Below are 18,102 nucleotides of genomic sequence, written 5' to 3'. Positions count from 1 at the left end.
AAGGTGTGTCCATATTCATTAAGGATATCCACACCTTTAGGCTAGTTGCTCAGCATAATGCATCCGAGGTTATCCAAGTGCAACTAACTCTGGGCAAAACTGAAATCCAAATTGTAGCTTGTTACAGAGCCCCCACCATCCCCCAGGATTCCCACTCCTCTTTTCTTGATGTACTGGAAAATAATAGGGTTCAACCAAACACCCTAATAATGGGTGACTTCAACTACCCCACCATTAACTGGGAAAATTACTCATGTACCAACTCCTTATCTCAACGCTTTCTGGAATTCATAGACTCCAATGCCCTGGATCAACTTATCCACACTCCCACCAGGGGCAACAATATCCTAGACCTAGTCATTACCAACATGTGTGACTGGTGTTCCAAACCTGAAGTCAACTCCTCGTTGGTCCAATCCAGCCATTAGCTAATCACCCTTGATATCCACATCCCGCTCCCACCACATTAAGGAAACCACAGTAAAAAATTTCTCCAAAGCCAACATCATGCTTCTTAAGATAGAAGTGGTGAACTTCATGACATCCATGCAGATGAACAATACAGTTACAACTGCTGAATCCTACAAAAATGCACTCTATAAGTGCATGGATCATGCTATCCCAAACAGAACCAAGACATTATCCTCCAAAAAAAGAAAGCCAGTCTAGTGGTCCCCTGCCATAAAAAAACTGTACAACAGAAGGAAGAAACTGTTGCAAAAGATAGTAAAATCCCATGAGTGGAGGAGCTCCCTGGTCAGCCTCAGTAAGAAGCTGAGATCCCTTATAAGATCATCCAAAGCTAGCTACAAAAACAAAATCACCACTAATTCTAAGGACAACCATAAAGCATTCTATAGCTATGTCAAGAATCTCATTGGCAACACCCAGATCTGCTCTGAGTTACAGCACAATGGCACGAAAATTACAGAACCAAGTGATATTGCCAACATCCTGGCAGATAGGTTCAGTGCTAACTTTATCCCCCGCTCACCCCCTAAAATATCTATACAGGAAGAATGCAAAGTCCCTGTAATCACAACTATGCAGGTAAAAGCTGCACTCTAAAGCCAAAAACACAGCATCCATGGGACAGGACAACATCTCAGGCTGCATTTTACATGAACTTCAGAACAAACTGTCACCCAACTTAAGCACCATGTTTAATAATAGCCTCACATCAGGCTTTGTGCCCACTGAAGGGTGTACAGCAACAGTTATCCCACTCCACAAAGGGGAGCCACCACTGATCCTGGGAACTATCGACCTATTAGCCTGATGAGCCTGGTCTGCAAGGCCATGGAACGTATCATCATGAAACTCATAAACAAAGACATTGGTAACCTCCAAACTCTGAATCCCACCAAGTTCGGGTTTGTGAAAGGCAGATCAAGCCTTCTGAACCTGATCGACTTTTTTGAGGCAGTCACCAAAGCTGTAGATGAGGGTAAGGTGGTTAACACAGCCTATCTTGACCTCTCCAAGGCTTTTGACACCATCCCCCATTCTGGAATTATAGCTAAACTCACTAAACTAGGTATAAATCCCTACATCACAAGATGGGTTGCCAACTGGCTCACTGACAGAACCCACATTGTAAAAGTTGCAGACTCCAAATCTGACCTCAAAGCAGTGACAAGTAGAGTACCACAGGGTTCCATCCTGGGACCTCTCCTGTTTGGTATCTACTTCTCTAAAGTACAGGCTAATACAGAAGGCCTCTGGCTAATGAAGTTCGCAGATGACTGCAAACTAGGAGCCATAGTCAAGTCTCCAAATGATGTGGGCATCCTACAGAAGGGCCTCGCTGAGACAGATGCCTGGTCTCAGAGCTATGGCCTCAAACTCAATGCCAAAAAGTGCAGTGTCATCCCCTTTGGTAAAATCTCTGTACCCATGAACTACCACATAGGCAGCAATCTACTTAACACCAAATGTGTGATAAGATACCTTGGGACCCAGGTGGACAGTAGTCTCTCCTTTGATAGTCACATCACCACAGTAGTCAGGAAGTCCTTCTATGTGGCACACCTCATCATAAAAGCGTTCTCATCCAGGAAAAAAAGGTCATTGTTCCCCTCTACTCAACACTCATTAGACCCATTATAGAGTACAATGCCCCTTTTGGAATGTAGCTCACAAGACATCTGCAGCAGCTGGAAAGGCCACAGAAGTACCTCACAAAGAGGATTACAGGCCTCAAAAAAAATGCCCTACACTGGCCACCTCAAAAAGCTCCAGCTTTACTCCATAGCACATCGTCTACTCCGAGGTGATCTCTGCCTAACATTTAAAGCTATGTCAAACCCAGAGCTGATGGACATGCTACACCTAAAGAAATCCCTCCGAGCTACACTCTCTAGGGACCTAAACCTTGTCACCACAATAAACAGGACATGCTGGAGGGATAGATTCCTGTCCCAGAGACTTCTCATACTCTGGAACAGGCTACCCATCTATGTCAAGCAAAGTTCTTCATTAACACTCTTCAAGAAAATTCTTGATGAGTGGATGGGAAATAGGAAATACACCCCGGGGATCACTTCTGTGTCTCTGCTCGACAGTGGCACAGGAAAATAACTTTCTTGGGTGGCATAAGTCAGGGAACCTTGTTGGCTAGGCTTATGTAGGCCCTTGGGCCAATAGCCTAGTACCTACCTATGAACCTATGAACCTATATATTATCAGTATCTTCAGGGTTATAATCTGCAATGCCACTAATGGAATGTTTTTCTCTCTATCCCCACCCCGTATCATCATTTATTTATTATTGTTAGGTATTATTATGATTTAATATTAACATAATTTGTGTAACTATATTTTGAAAAATGTGGTTGGTTATTGCTATGTTTTATTATGATTCAAAATTAACATATTTTGTTAAACTTACTGTTTTGTTGGCTGTATTCTTTAATTCTTACTGGCATGCTGTTACCATACTGAATGTTATGTTATTTAATGTTGTGTTACAGATAATATACATTAATATGTATTGGGATTAATTAAAGTGATGCTCTGTTCTGTTAATACTAACAGTGGTTTGGTTATTACTAACCATAACTTATTGCTATACCTCATTTACCACAGCACGGCAATTTAGGCTGGTTCTGTCTGATCCCCCTACCTTGCCTCAGTTGGCCATGGCACATCTGGGACCAAGAACAGTGATGCTCTTGCATTACCTGCAGCATCGGGTATTACTGCCCCATGGGATGGGAACACCCCCCTGGGAGTAGTGGCAGAGGAAGAGCTGTCACCAGGGATGGGCTGTCAGTCTTGGAGCACAGGATAGTCTTCCATGGGTTTGACCACCACCTGCACCAGATTGAGGGCATGCTGGCCAACCCGGTCAGGCACCCTCACACCAGTGCCCAGCCTCCACCACTCCCACCCTTGGGGGCAGTAACAGAGCAGTGCTGATTGTCCCATAGGTGGGGACGTGAGTCATACTGCTGCCGTGTGCCTTGCACATTGGACTTGGATTCTGCAACACCCTCCCCATCCAAAGTTTTCTCCCCCTCATGTGTTACACACTGCCCCTGTCTGTTGTTTTGTCTGTCTTTTCTATTTCCAAATGCATAATCACCTACCAAACTTACCACCCCCACATATACCTATGTCCCTTCCCCAACATTCTACTCACAGCTTAAAAAAAAGACACCTATCCCACAAAATAAATATCACCCCATACATAACTCTCCATTTAACCCACCTGCCCACTGGATAGACATAAGTTTGTCCAATTGGCTTTACAATCTAGTTATGTTGTCTTCACCTCTCTCTCTCTAAGGCCGAAAGTTCAAATTCATGTACAAATTCTATCAAAGTGCACAGTTGTTGCTGTACAAGAAATGGATAGCTATGGTTCTTTCCTACACCCTTCCTGCACATCCCTGCCTGCCTTCCACTATGTTTTCCCCTGCTTTCACCCTGTTTCACCACTTTTCTAGCTCCCCTTTTTCTTTTCTTTATATTTTTTAGAGCAATGCTGCATAGCATACCTGGTCACGCAGCTTTGCTAAGCTCAACTAAATAGAGCTATATTGATTATATGTTTCCTTAAAATTGTAATACACACTTACAAAGTGAACACCCGTTCCCATTTTTCAGACCCAAAACCATTGCACCTGCAGATCACTGCATTAACATGCCACACCTCACAACTCTTACTTAAAACAGATGCTTTAAAAACAACATGGTAATTGTCATTTACAGTCATTAAGCATGTTTCTGCAGAGCTGTGCACCGTACCACTCAAACTTGAATAAAAAATAATGGAAAAACCTGGGACTCTGATGTAATAGTACACCACGAGAAAGCCAAAGACATAATAATGGATGTGAGGCCTGTGATAGCAGATAAATGTGCCCTTTTATCAGCAACATGTATAAAGACACCTGCTAAGGCATTAATGGCAAAACACATGTCCAACTGGGACCCTGGTGCAGAAATACATCAAGATAAAGCCTTGCACATACTGATGGATATAGAACATGATTGTCACAGCCTGTATGTGTGCACATATATCTTGCAAATACACATGCTAGAACAGTAACTCACTAGCTCAGTCTGTTAAATGCTTCATAAAAAGTGAACTTGTCAAACCCAGTGTTGTGTACCATTGAACTTTCAGTACTGTGAAGCCCGCAATTAATGACAGAGTCATGGACTTTTTATCCACACAATGCATTTCAAATGAAATGACTGCTTTTAACTGATGGAAGTCACAGGCCTGCAGGCAGGAACACACCACTTATCCCTATACCAAAAACTATATGTGCATAAATTGTCACGTCATGCAGTAATATGCATTCACAAAGAATGTTAACTCAGGTACTGTGAATGAGAGCCACTAATATCAGAGTGCACCACACAATCCTTTCAGAGTCACAGTGAAGATTACCACAGCTGCACAACTAACATGCACATTTAAAGTCCCCGCTTGTAACAAGGATTGCCCTAATACACACTGCAAATTACTACGACTGTAGTACATGGTCTGGCAGTTGCCCAAATGGTGGACATATAAACACATATATATACCCCATCTTGCCTAAGGACACACCAAATATGTTGCTGAGTACTCTATTATTGATACTGTTTCCTAACACATTTACCTTAAACATGTGCCTTCATTGGAGTGCAGGGGGTACCCTCAATCTGGCCCTGGCTCTACAAAAAGGTTGACTCAGCTCACACAGTTACTCCTACAGCTTGTTGCCCTCCAAAGTGTTCACACTTTCTGCCTATGTCTATTACCTGCAGCAGTAGCTGCAGCCTATTGCACACACATCTCTTTGTAAAGGTGTCTGCTGCAGACCTGCCATCTGTGACAATGTAGTCTCCTGACCTCAGTAATGTCCAACACAACATATCAGAAAGGGGCCCTAATCTACATGAAGGCCTTATATATTCTATAGTGCTTGCATGTCATTGACTGATGATAGTGAAAATCAGCTGTGTTTGCTGCAATTAGCATTTCAGACCCACAGATTGATTTAGAGGCAATTGCCTGTTGATGGGAAGCATGTTTAAAAGACAAGCAGCTGGCTATGGGTAACCATTCTGTATGGGACTTTCTTCACAAAGAGAACATCTTTGTGGCAACTATACTATCACCACATATCAACAGAGGAGTACTGCACTCCATCAGGCATGTAACTGTTTTTGTATACAACATGTTGCAGATGGGTGAATAGACTTACAGGGAATAGTGATTACAGTATTAAGCCTGTCTTAGACCTGTGATAATGACATGTCATTGATCTCCTCCTATCTTACACCTACACAGGACTACAAAACATCAAGGGTGCTTTGTCTTTTGTCATTGTGGCACACTGGTCTCATTGGACTGTTCCTTTATAGTGGTTGTAATAGCACACTGCTATTTGTGTGGCATTGTTCGCATGACATATTATCAAGGAGTTGCCCACAGAAGACACACCACAGTAGACTCAAGTGTTGGTTGTATGATAATACAGCAGTGCCTGTCATGGCACACATGGGAATACCTGATTATTGCTAGTGTCTCAGTTGTATCCACACACTTATGTTGTTTGCACACTGTGGAGTATGATGTGTGAGCAAGCAGTGGATAGTGCCAGCCATTTTTCCCTTGCTGGATCTGTACATAGTGTATGTCCAGATATGAGATCCTGTAATGTGTTCTTCTTTTATTGTCTTTCAGGAATTATGTGCCATAGACACCATGCACCCTTTTCGGATGTGGAGAATGAAATTATACTGGAAGGACTAAGGCAACATCATCACATCCTACTGTCCAGGAGGAGATAAAGCAGGAAACAGCGAGCTGTACTGAGGGCAGACCTTGTCCTTGATGTGAATGGCATGGGCCAGCAGGGCAGGACATATGAGCAGGTTCGACACCACTCAGCAGACATGATAAATTCTGCATGACGATGGGCAGCAAATGTAGCCATGGATCATGCCATCACCTGTGAAGGGCCTGCAGTGGAACAACCAGTCTTGGCCACTGAGGAATTCCTGGCAAACCTAAGCACACACAACAGCTCCCAGGCATCCATCACACCATATATCATGGAGGTGGGTGCCACAGTTTCCACAGCTGATGAGCATGCAGGTAAGCTTACTGTGATCAACACTGTAATACTGTTACAGTCAGTGTGTCAAGCTGTACATACTTTTACGTGGGTGTCAGGTCTTTGTTCATTCTAGGGCTTACCTCAGTTATGTACTCATACTCAGAATGTGATGAATAAAAGTAACATAGTAGCTACTGTAAATGTGAGATATATGGATGTATTACCTTGTTGTGCTGCAACATGTGGTGGTACTGACATTACCCCACCCTTAACTTTTCACTGATCCATCAGGTATTGGCCAAGGCCATGGTCCTGCTCCTGGTAAGCATGACACTGTTTTGTTAAGGAACATTTATTCTATTAATGTCAAGGGTCAGAATAATGCCCTATGTAAACATAATTTTGTGGGTAAACAGCTTAGAATGTTTTCATTTTCCATTCTGAAACAGGTATCTAAGGATCTTAGAGGGGGTAATGCCAGGAGTGTAGTTGAGCTAAAATAAACACTTTGGCAGTTACAATTAAGAGCAGATAAGGCTCCTGGTTTAAATGAGGCAAAGAATCTAAAATGCCTTTTAAAAAACAGCAAGTTGAAGGCAAATAAATTAGGCAGTGAAACATGTTTTTCCATGTATTTGTTAAGGTACAAAACACCAAAAATCCACAAACAACGAACTGTTAAACTGAAACGGAACGCAATAAAAGTCGACCAAAAAGAGTTAGTGCTATTTATTATAAATTACACTTTCAGCTAGGATATTGCCTAGCCTTCTTCAGACAAACAGTTAAAATATGGTAAACCAATGCCTTTTATCTAATCAAGCCAGTGATGTCATCAATTAAGCAATGTTGTTAGTAACCATAACAACATATTATCGCAGCCTACTTTTATATAACAAGTTATAACTCATTAGCTTATAATACAGGAAATGATGAACAAAACCATATATATTCCTATCTCATCTTATGTTTAAAAACACACTTATATGTGTATACATGTTAAAAACTGAACTATACAAATTTAATAACAACATACTCTACTTAAAACACTAAATCAAATTCATACTAAATAAGTCAAATTCATAAAAATACTTATGAATTCCCTGGTTCTCCTTTGTGTGAATATAAGGACTAAAAAGTACCTAATTAAACAAACGCTGCACTAACCAACCTTTAATTCCTGGTTAAACTGTCATATGCAAGAACTTTGTATATTTGCATTGTATTCAGTTTTTATCTATTCAAAGTTAGGAGTTTCAACAGACTTTTAATGGAAATACTGCCATTAATCCCTGGGAGCATATGAGCCCTCGTTCGCACTTGCCACTTCAGTTCATCTTTGAATGAGCATCTTTGAATAATGGTGAGAATTTAAGTGAGTTTTATACATTGTCTAAAACCTTTGAGGATGATTTATATAAACTGCAACGTTATGTTTGGCAAAGGTTACATTTAGAAGCCTGTCTACATTTTCGGGTGGTTCCTAGAGGCATGCGGGTTTTCTGCATGCCTACCTATGGGGATAACCACCCCACCTTGCTGAAACAATGGCAAGATTTAAATATTGAGTTAGGCTTCAGTTATATGAAATTGCTCATACAGTATTTTCAGCCTTTAGAGACAGACTTACGGAATAAGGCTGATACTGCATACAAAGATCTTACTGAGCGCTTTACTTCTGACTTTTGTCTAAACAGATTACGTAATATATGTATGCAGGTTAGTGCTTTTAGTGAAAGACTGAAACATACAAAACAACGGAAGTTATTGAGAGACCATAATGACTTCCTACGGGGCCAGGACTTTGTTTGGCCCAGAGCACATACCAGTGACACCAACAATGAAGCTGCTCCTTCCACTACTTCTTTGCCACTTGTGAATAATGTGAATTCATCCTCAGGGGCCCAGTCTCCACGAGATTCATCATCTTTTTCCACCTCTAACCTTACAGGTGGCAATGAGTTTATACTAGCGACACACCCAGATGCTTGTGGCAACTCTAATTCTTTGAGTACTGATACACCACCACCTAATCAACAAGCTTTACTGGATAATGAAGTTGCTACAGTACTTGGGGCTAAACCTAAAGTTCCCATGAATGATAATGCTTGTTTTTTGCCCTATCCAATCAAACAGATTCATCAGAACAGGGGACGCTCCAACAGCAGAGGTCCACGAAAAAGAAAACCATCAGGGGAAAGTTTCGGGCAAGTCAGAAGAGCAAGACACTGACTGATTTGGTTTTTAATTTTTCTGATGTTATATTGGATACAGCACAAAACAGTTTATTAAATAGAGGTCTCAATTTCATTCCAGCGAGTTCTGGTGTTTTGAATGAAACCCTCATTGATCTGAGACTTTTTTGTCGTCTGGTTTCGTTTTAACTACTATTTGCAGATCAACCAAGTATGAGTGACAATGCTATGAGGTCATTCCAGTTTAAACGAAAGAGCAGCTTTATACCTGTTATGCCTTCCCATGTGGAATGCTTCTTGAGACTTTGTGAGATGGATTTTTATTCTCTCTTTTTGAACAAAAATAATAACGTTGCATATTATAATTTGAATGCTTATGAATATAAGTCTCTTAATGATTTCAAACAAAACAGTAACATTATCATCAAACCTGCTGATAAAAGGTGGTGGGGTAGTGGTGTTAAATACTTCAGATTATAAAGCAAATATGCTTCTGATGCTGACTGACCAAGATACATACAAGGAAGTTAGTCTATGTGAAGTTAACACTATTATTCACAATGTGCATGATACCTTATATGATTTGTTAATGTGCAGACAGATCAGTCAAGAGATATATGAATATTTTCACATTGAATATCCTGCTTTATCAATTATTAAGGGTCTGCCAAAGATTCATAAGAACATTACCCCCATACCTATGAGACCCATTGTATCTGGGGACAATTGGGTTACTTACAATATCTCCTCTTTTGTTGAGCATCTATTGAGATCTGTGGTAGAATTATTTCCATCCATTTTAAGAGACACATATCACCTATTAGATAGTTTAGTAAATGTATCACTGAACACTGATCAACATGAATATCTTCTTATTACTTTAGACGTGAAGAATTTGTTCACCTCAATACCCAATGATTTAGGTATACAATCTATTCGAGAGTTACTCACTAGTGAGTCAGTGTATAGCAGTGATAGGAACATCTTAATATGCCAGCTACTTGAGTTGGTATTAAAAAATAAAATCTTTATGTTTGGGGAGATGTGCTTTTTGCAGCAGTGGGGCGTTGCCATGGGCACGCCCTGCGCCAACTCCTATGCCAATTTGGTTGTTTTAAATTGGGAGAGGAATCACTTGTTCAACCACCCTTTGTTTGAGAAGGTGAGTTTATAAACGTTTTGTAGATGCAATTCTCATCATTTGAGAAGGTACTCAGATGGAGTTCGATCAGTTTTGGTTATATATGGAATCTAATACTTCCTTTCTTACATTTACACAAGAATGTTCCAGAACATCCATTTCTTTTTTGGATGTATCTCTCAAGATAAATGATTATAGACAGATAGTCTCTTCTCTATATAGGAAATCTGTCTGGAAAAATACGATTTTTAACTATGATAGTATGCACCCCAGGCATACATTTTCTGGCATTGTTAAGAGCCAGTTTGTGAGAATTAAGAGACTCTGTAAAGAACAGCAATCTTTATCGACAGAGGCTGACCTAATGGAGTCTCTGTTTGTTGACAGGGGCTATGATTTAAACATGGTGAGAGATATTAGGCGTGAGGTTTTGGGTCCATTGACACCTGATATACTCAATGAGAATTTTACTATTAGTCACAGAGTTTACCATAATATATATAATTTCAGTAAATTCATTAAATATACCATGAAATATACGAGTGATGTCAGGAGTATACAGGAGGTGATCTCCCGGAATTGGAATGCTCTCACTATGGATCGTACAACCCAAGACTTAGTGGGTGATAGACTCCATTTTCTATATAAGAATTGTGACAATCTTAAGAGAATCTTATGTAATGATTTGGCCATATCTACCTTAATTACTGTTCCTAGGACGTTAAATTATGGAACTTATCCCTGTAACAACTGTAACAGATGTGGTTATATTACCACTGTTCAGGAATATTGTCATCCTCATATGAAGTATATATTTACCCCTAGGTTTGTTGCTACATGTGACACAAAAAATTTGGTTTATCTTGCCACCTGTTTAGGATGTGAAGCGTTTTATGTGGGCTTGACGAAAGGAAAACTCAAAGACAGAATTTATAATCATGTGTACGACATTCGTAAGGGGAATGAAACCAATGCTTTGGCTAAGCATATAATGGAATATCCCCTACATCATTCCTTTTGATTCAGAGTCCTACAGGTAGTTACTCTGAATTCGAGGGGTGGGGATAATGTTAATAGGTTGGCTAAAGCAGAGTTGAATTGGATATTGAGACTTGGTGCACATTTGTCACCAGATCTCAATAACTATATCTCCATAAAACCTTTACTTGAATGTAGTAGGGTCTATTAGTGGATACTATTAATTTTATTTCTTATGATCTCCTGTAAACAACTTCAGGAGTTTACAGCACTTATAATATTGTTATTAAGAGGTATATCACTTTATTTTAAGTAAATACCTTTAGGAGTTTACAGCGCTTACAATATTGTTATTAAGAGGTATATTTCTTCACTTTATTATATTTCATTATATTTTATTCAGTTTGCATTTTATTACTCAGTCTTTTGCAGACGGTTTTGCACATTTTTACGCACATGCTTAATACTACATTAGTCTTTGTTATAAGTTTTTTATATAGTGCGTCTGCATTATATGGAAGTAATGATCTTATAGGTAGTATAAGTTTATGTAGATGTGCATTTATTTTATTGTATTCAGTTACATTTTATTATTTAGTATTATGTCCATGCTTTATATATGTATTTTATGAATTTACACGCATGGGTTTAATACTGCGTTAGTCAGTGTTATATGCTTTTTACATAGCGCTTTTATACAGCACTTTTGTATTGAAGAAATTATTTTATAGGTGATGTGCATTAAGCATATATGTGGTCGACTAGACTTTAGGTTCTAGTTGAGGTTTTAGAATGCAGCTGTTTTTTGTTTTTAACTCTTATCCCTAGTGAAGGAATACATAGAGCGCTTGTAATATAATTAAGCTAAAATTGGGTTCCGTGAAGTTGCTGTGTATGTTTTGGGTTTTGTGCAATAGTACATATGTACAATTATATAGATCTTGTTGTTCAGTTGAGGTACTTAAAGCATATGAAAATATAATTATTTACTGTTTTTTCTTAGTGACAGGAGTCATCTTGCATAATGCATCACTGTTTCTTTAATGATGACTTAATTGATGCTTCTAGATGTACTGCCTTCTTTGATTGCTTGACAATTAATTAGATTTTCCCGCCTAGCCTTGTATTTAAGGGAAGAGGCTTGTACTTATTGTTATCTGATGAAGCATAGATTATACTACATGAAAGCGCTCATCTTCATGTTTTTTATGAAATAAATATTCTGTTTTACCATTTCTACAACGGACTTTTGGATGTGCATTTTGTTCGTGGCTAGACCTCCATTTTTGCTTATACTTTTAAATAAGTCAAATTCATAAAAATACTTATGAATTCCCTGGTTCTCCTTTGTGTGAATATAAGGACTAAAAAGTACCTAATTAAACAAACGCTGCACTAACCAACCTTTAATTCCTGGTTAAACTGTCATATGCAAGAACTTTGTATATTTGCATTGTATTCAGTTTTTATCTATTCAAAGTTAGGAGTTTCAACAGACTTTTAATGGAAATACTGTCATTAATCCCTGGGAGCATATGAGCCCTCGTTCGCACTTGCCACTTCAGTTCATCTATTTCGAGCAAAATTTGCCAAGGACCCCCCCCCCGAATGTTCTCAATTCTCTGTTGTAAAACTGTGAACCTAAAGGTGTGTGCTGTTGTACTGGGTTTTTATGTGTTGATTTTTCAAGTATAGTTTCATATTGATTAATTAAAAGGTAAATATTACTAGTCAAGTTTTAATTAATTTACTTCAAGTGATTGTCACAAAAGTCTGGAGTTGATTCTGTATTTTGTTCTGAGGAAGTCTTTTGGGAATGAAAGCAGAGAAGAAAAATGTTTGGCCGCTAATCCAGTTGTGGGTCTTCATTATCATGAGTCTTGGTGGGTTTTCTATACACAATAGTGCAGGTATTAATGTACTGCTTTTTTCTTTCTTATAGCAGGTGATTGGGGGGCTAGTGTCAGTCTCCCACACAACCTGATGTCAGTCTCTCTCCGGACTCTGATGGTGATGGTGGCCACAGTGAGGCACAGGTGGGGGTGTCAGGGGGTAAATCTGTCCTAGAGATAGACATCCCTTTTCTGCCCCAATTGTCACCACACAGAGTCTGTATGCCCACACATACTCAGCCCCCAGATGTCACAGACATCAGGCAGTCAGTGGGTGGGAACATTGAACAGGAAAGTGTGGCAACTATGGCTCCAGTGAGTGCAGACACTGGCCAAAGCCAAAAAGCTGTCAAGGTCCCACACAGGCAGATTGACAGGGGTGCTTGTAGGAGGCCTGCTGTCCACCCATCACCTGTTGTAGGTGTCATATCATCGGTCACTTGGTGCATGTTTCAGGCCATCATAGAGGCACAAGCACATTCTGAATGGAACACCAGATGTATGCTTAGGGTTATGGATGCAGCACAGTCTGAAATCCATGACTGCCTCCACCACATTGGAGACACCCTGGATCAGTTCACTAATGCAGTGGACAGACGGTGGGCTGAGACACTGTCTGTCTTGGATGGCGAATCGTCTGTGCTGGAACATCTAGTTGGGGGTTGCACATTGGACCCCTGGATGTAGGCCAGCAACCCCATCTGCTGAGAGTCCATGTGGCCATGCACAATCATGCTTCCATAGTGGCAGTACATCCAGCGCTACAGAGGGGAGTGTGCTGTCCACACCAATAGGTGGCAGACCATGGGCTCATGGTCCTGGTAGGTCCCGTGGGGGACACAGGCCCAGTTGACACCAGTCACCATCCAGTACTAGCACCGCTTTGACCATGGGCATGGAGGTGTCAGTGCAACACCTGGCAGAGCCAATTCTCATGTTCAGGGATGGAGACGGTGAACTGTCAACTCTACCATATATGGTCCAAAGCTGTTGTACATGCACACATGTAGGGTTAGCATTGAGCTTGACTGTGTACATGTACACACTCACACACCACTGTCAAATGCAGGTCACCTACAGACACACATGGCACCTCTCCATGGTCCATCTTACATGCTCCCATTCCTAACTCACACACATGCTGTCAATCATTTGGGCCAGCCTAGGCCTCCTGCACCCTTACATAACATCCTGTGCAAGTGATTATACCTGTGCCACATCCCTGTCATCCTCACCATCAATGCAGTGAAATGAAGCTATGTGCCTGATGCACAGGGTGACTATATTAGTTAACATGTACTTGTGTAATGCAGTGTTGGTTTGCCATGCCACTTGTAGTGGTTATCAGCAGATACTATATGCTGGCATTTGTCAGCAGGAATATGTCTTCAGCAAGGTACAGCAATATATGTGCATGGTTCCATCAGTTCATATGTGTATAATAGGCTAACAAGGACAATGGTGGCATTCAGTATACTCATTTATACCTAATCTGTGATAAGGTCTGATACCCTTGATAAGTGTCACCAGGGTTTTGGGAACTAACACATCTACAAGCTGTGGTGATGGAGATGACCCATGTACATATTTCCTCTGTCCAGTACCAACAGTTGCCTGACACCACTTATGATTGTCATGTTCTGCAGCCCAATGTGTAAGCTGCACATGATGTGTGTCACAGCAGATGTGTGCTTTACATGCATGGTGGCCTGTTTCATGTATGTTGTATTGTCTATGTTACATAAATGTCTCTTTAGCATGTACTATGCATACCATGTTGATGTTGTTAGTGTGTAGAACAGTTGAGACATGTGCTAGTCCTGTCATGGATATGCTGGAGATACACAGTGGGAACTGACACCTTCCTATATGGAGCCATACACATCCCCTTCAAAGCATTTAGGAGACAGACTACACATGTACGGTTGTGACATCAACTCCATAGGACAGGTTATCTACAAAGTGTATTGGTGTACCATAGAACCTGTGTGCCTACTAAAGTTGTATGATATGCCTGTGTAATGACATGGCAAGGGTGCCATTGCACACAATGATAGGTGTGATGACTGTCACATTCAGTATAGCATTGATATAGGAACAACCGCAAAATATCAAGGAAAAAAGGAACAACAGGTATATCCACCACACAATTTATTGTATCTCTGACGTCTCGGCCACAGCCTTCAAGGAGTACAAAAAACATACAAATGCATCTCTATATATACATTTATCAATAAATCTATTACCTCAATCAACCTATTATTTAAAACAATTAAACAATTGACTAATTTAGTAACATTTTTCCAATTAAAATCTTCATTCAAACCTTCAGGGCACAACGTTTTAAACTTAAGAATATATACAGCTTCTTTGTATAGCAGTTGTTGTTTAATATTTGAATCCCCATATTTACCACATTTTATTTGTTCCAGTACACAGCCTTTTAAACCTTTGGCATCACTATTGTGGAAATTTAAAAAATGCATAGCCACTGGGCTCTCTACTTTTTTATTATGAATATCCCTCACATGTTCAAGCAGTCTTGTTTTAAATAACCTTTTTGTTTCTCCAATATAGAATTTTCCACAAGGACAACTAAGTGCATAAATTACACCTTCTGAATTACAACAAAAACTCTCCTGAACTTTAAAAGACATATTATTAATGTATGGAAAAGATGCAATTACAAACTGACAGGCTTTGCATCTACCACACTGATGTGTTCCAATACTACCCAACTGTTTAGAAATATTGGGAAGGGGAAAACTAAATTTACTTTTAACTAAAAAATCCTTAATATTCTTTCCCCTTCTATAGGAGAATTGCAAGTTAACAAGTTAATTGTAAGTATAGCATTGATAGTCTGGGATTTACATCCCAAACACAACAGTGAATGCATCTCCATATCTTTCGAACCACTGAAATACAAAGGTAGGTCTATATTAGAACAACAAAGTTTCAAAACTTTGAATGTTCTAATATCAAACCCTATTCAACGAAAGTTGAAAACATCGAGCATACAGAACAACAAATTTTTTCCTAGGGGAAAAAATTTGCTGTTCCAAAACACATACACACAACACAAGCACACCAAACAAACAGCAATCCACACACATACACTAAAAATCTTACACCTAACCCTACACCAAACTATGCATTCACCACTAACTATCCACTTACCTTAACCCAAACCCTAACCCAAAGGTCTGTCACTATCGCACACTCACCTTACCTATGACCTAACCCTAACTCACTTACCCCGCCCTAACCCTCACATCCACACACTCGTGCACTTTCCTGACCTGCGCCCTAACCCTAACTCACCTAACCCACCCTAACCCTCATGACCACACAATCGCACACATACCTAACCTGTGCCCTAACCCTAACTCACCTAACCTGCCCAAACCCTCATGTCCACACAATCGCACACATACCTAACCCGCACCCTAACCCTAACTAACCTAACCCATGCTCATCACACACTTACTTGAACCCTACCGGTAACTTTCCACCAAAGCACTGAAAATACCAAAGCAACAGAAATCGACAATTGAATTCTTCCCCTAGGAGAAAATTTGGTTTTCTGTAGCTTCGATATTTTCAGCTTTCACTGAATACGGGTCGATATTAGAACATTCGAAGTTTTGAAACTTCGATGTTCTAATATAGACCCTTCAAAGGCTACATTGCTCTCTGTGTCCATAACTCCATGTGTAATTGCTCAACTGTGTGCAGTGTGTAGACATTACAGTATTTTGCAGGGGTGAATAATTTCCTACAGGATAGTTCTGTGCAGTCATTCGCATTTAGTCATTGTCAGTTGCTCAGACAACAACTGACTGTGTCTTAGGCCATCCTGGATAACAACTGGTTCTGTGTGGGATTCTGTGACAGCTCCTGATATGCATTCACCTGCTAATGTACTCAGTCAGAGGTCAGTGACAGTGGCTGTAACTGCAGAGAGGGAATAGGTAGAAGGGTACGCCAATAATCAACTCCACTGGTGACTGGTATAATTGCAGCATAGGTCTCCCAGTGCTATGTTCCTAGAGTATGACTGTCAGACACTTGCCAGCGGATGTAACACTCTGTATATGATGTACACAGTTCCCAACATGACCTGCTTGCCTAATATTGTCATACACATTGTCAGGTCACTGTTGGTGGAGTGAGACTTATGTCCACCATCCATTGCATAGTGTAACAGTCAATGGGCTCCACCAGTTACAGTTGGTAGGCATGATCTGGCCTTGAGCAAAGGTAACAGTGTTTGGTACAGTGTCAGTAGGTGTATGACAGTGTTAGTGCTCATATCAATGCTAACTCCTATCATGCTACCAGCACACACATTCATGATAATGCCCCAGGCCTTGAAAAAGACTTGGCAGTTGATGGAGTGGTACCCCTTGTGGTTGACATAGCATCTACCCTCCTCACCAAATGGTGCCTTGATGTGAACACGAGTACAATCTATGGCACTCAGTACCTCAGGTTAGTGTGCTACCACATTCCAGGGAGCACGTTTATTTTCCTCTCAACACTGAGGCAAGGGCTAGCAATATGCAGCAGCACTTCTACCATGTTGCACACTACCCTGAATTACTGGGTGCCATATCTTGCACTCATGTACACACCAAGTCACCACCTGGTGAGGAGGATAAAATCTACATCAACCACAAGGGGTACCACTCCAACTGCCCAGGGGATCGTCATGAATGTGTGTGCTGGCAGCCCTGGCATTTGTCATGACTCCCATATCTGGCATGCATCACAGCTGTACCAGATATCTGCAGTGGGGGCATCCCCCCACATGGCCATTTATTGGGGGATGCTGGCTATGCACTGGAACAGTGGTGATATTACCCATCAGAAATTTACACACACCCACGGTAGAATGCTATAATGAGGCACATGCGCAAACTAGGAACATCATAGAGCATGTGTTTGGGCTTCTGAAGACATGGGACCAGTGCCTCGATGTATCTGATGCCGTCCTGAAGTACTCCACAGCCACATGTGCACATCTTTTTACAGTATATGCCATGCTACACAATATAATCCTGCAGAAACAGCTGCAGCAGGATAAGAACAGGGAAGAAGGGATACACAGCCCACCGGTGCCCACGCCACCACAGTCACACTCACAGGAAGACGGAGAGGAGGAACCCCATATGATGTCCCTGTAGGCACATGTAGGCATGCCCAGTATGCCCTGGCTTTGGCTAAAAGACAATGCATAGCACATTCACTGACACTCTAGGGCCCCAAGGACTGGCACCTTACTCCTACTCACATACATATACTAAAAATGGTGCCAGGAAACCCTCACA

This window comes from Protopterus annectens, chromosome 11.part0 (assembly GCF_019279795.1).
Source record: "Protopterus annectens isolate FY-2018-M chromosome 11.part0, PAN1.0, whole genome shotgun sequence".
Taxonomy (NCBI): domain Eukaryota; kingdom Metazoa; phylum Chordata; order Ceratodontiformes; family Protopteridae; genus Protopterus; species Protopterus annectens.
Note: the sequence above shows the minus strand (reverse complement) of the source record.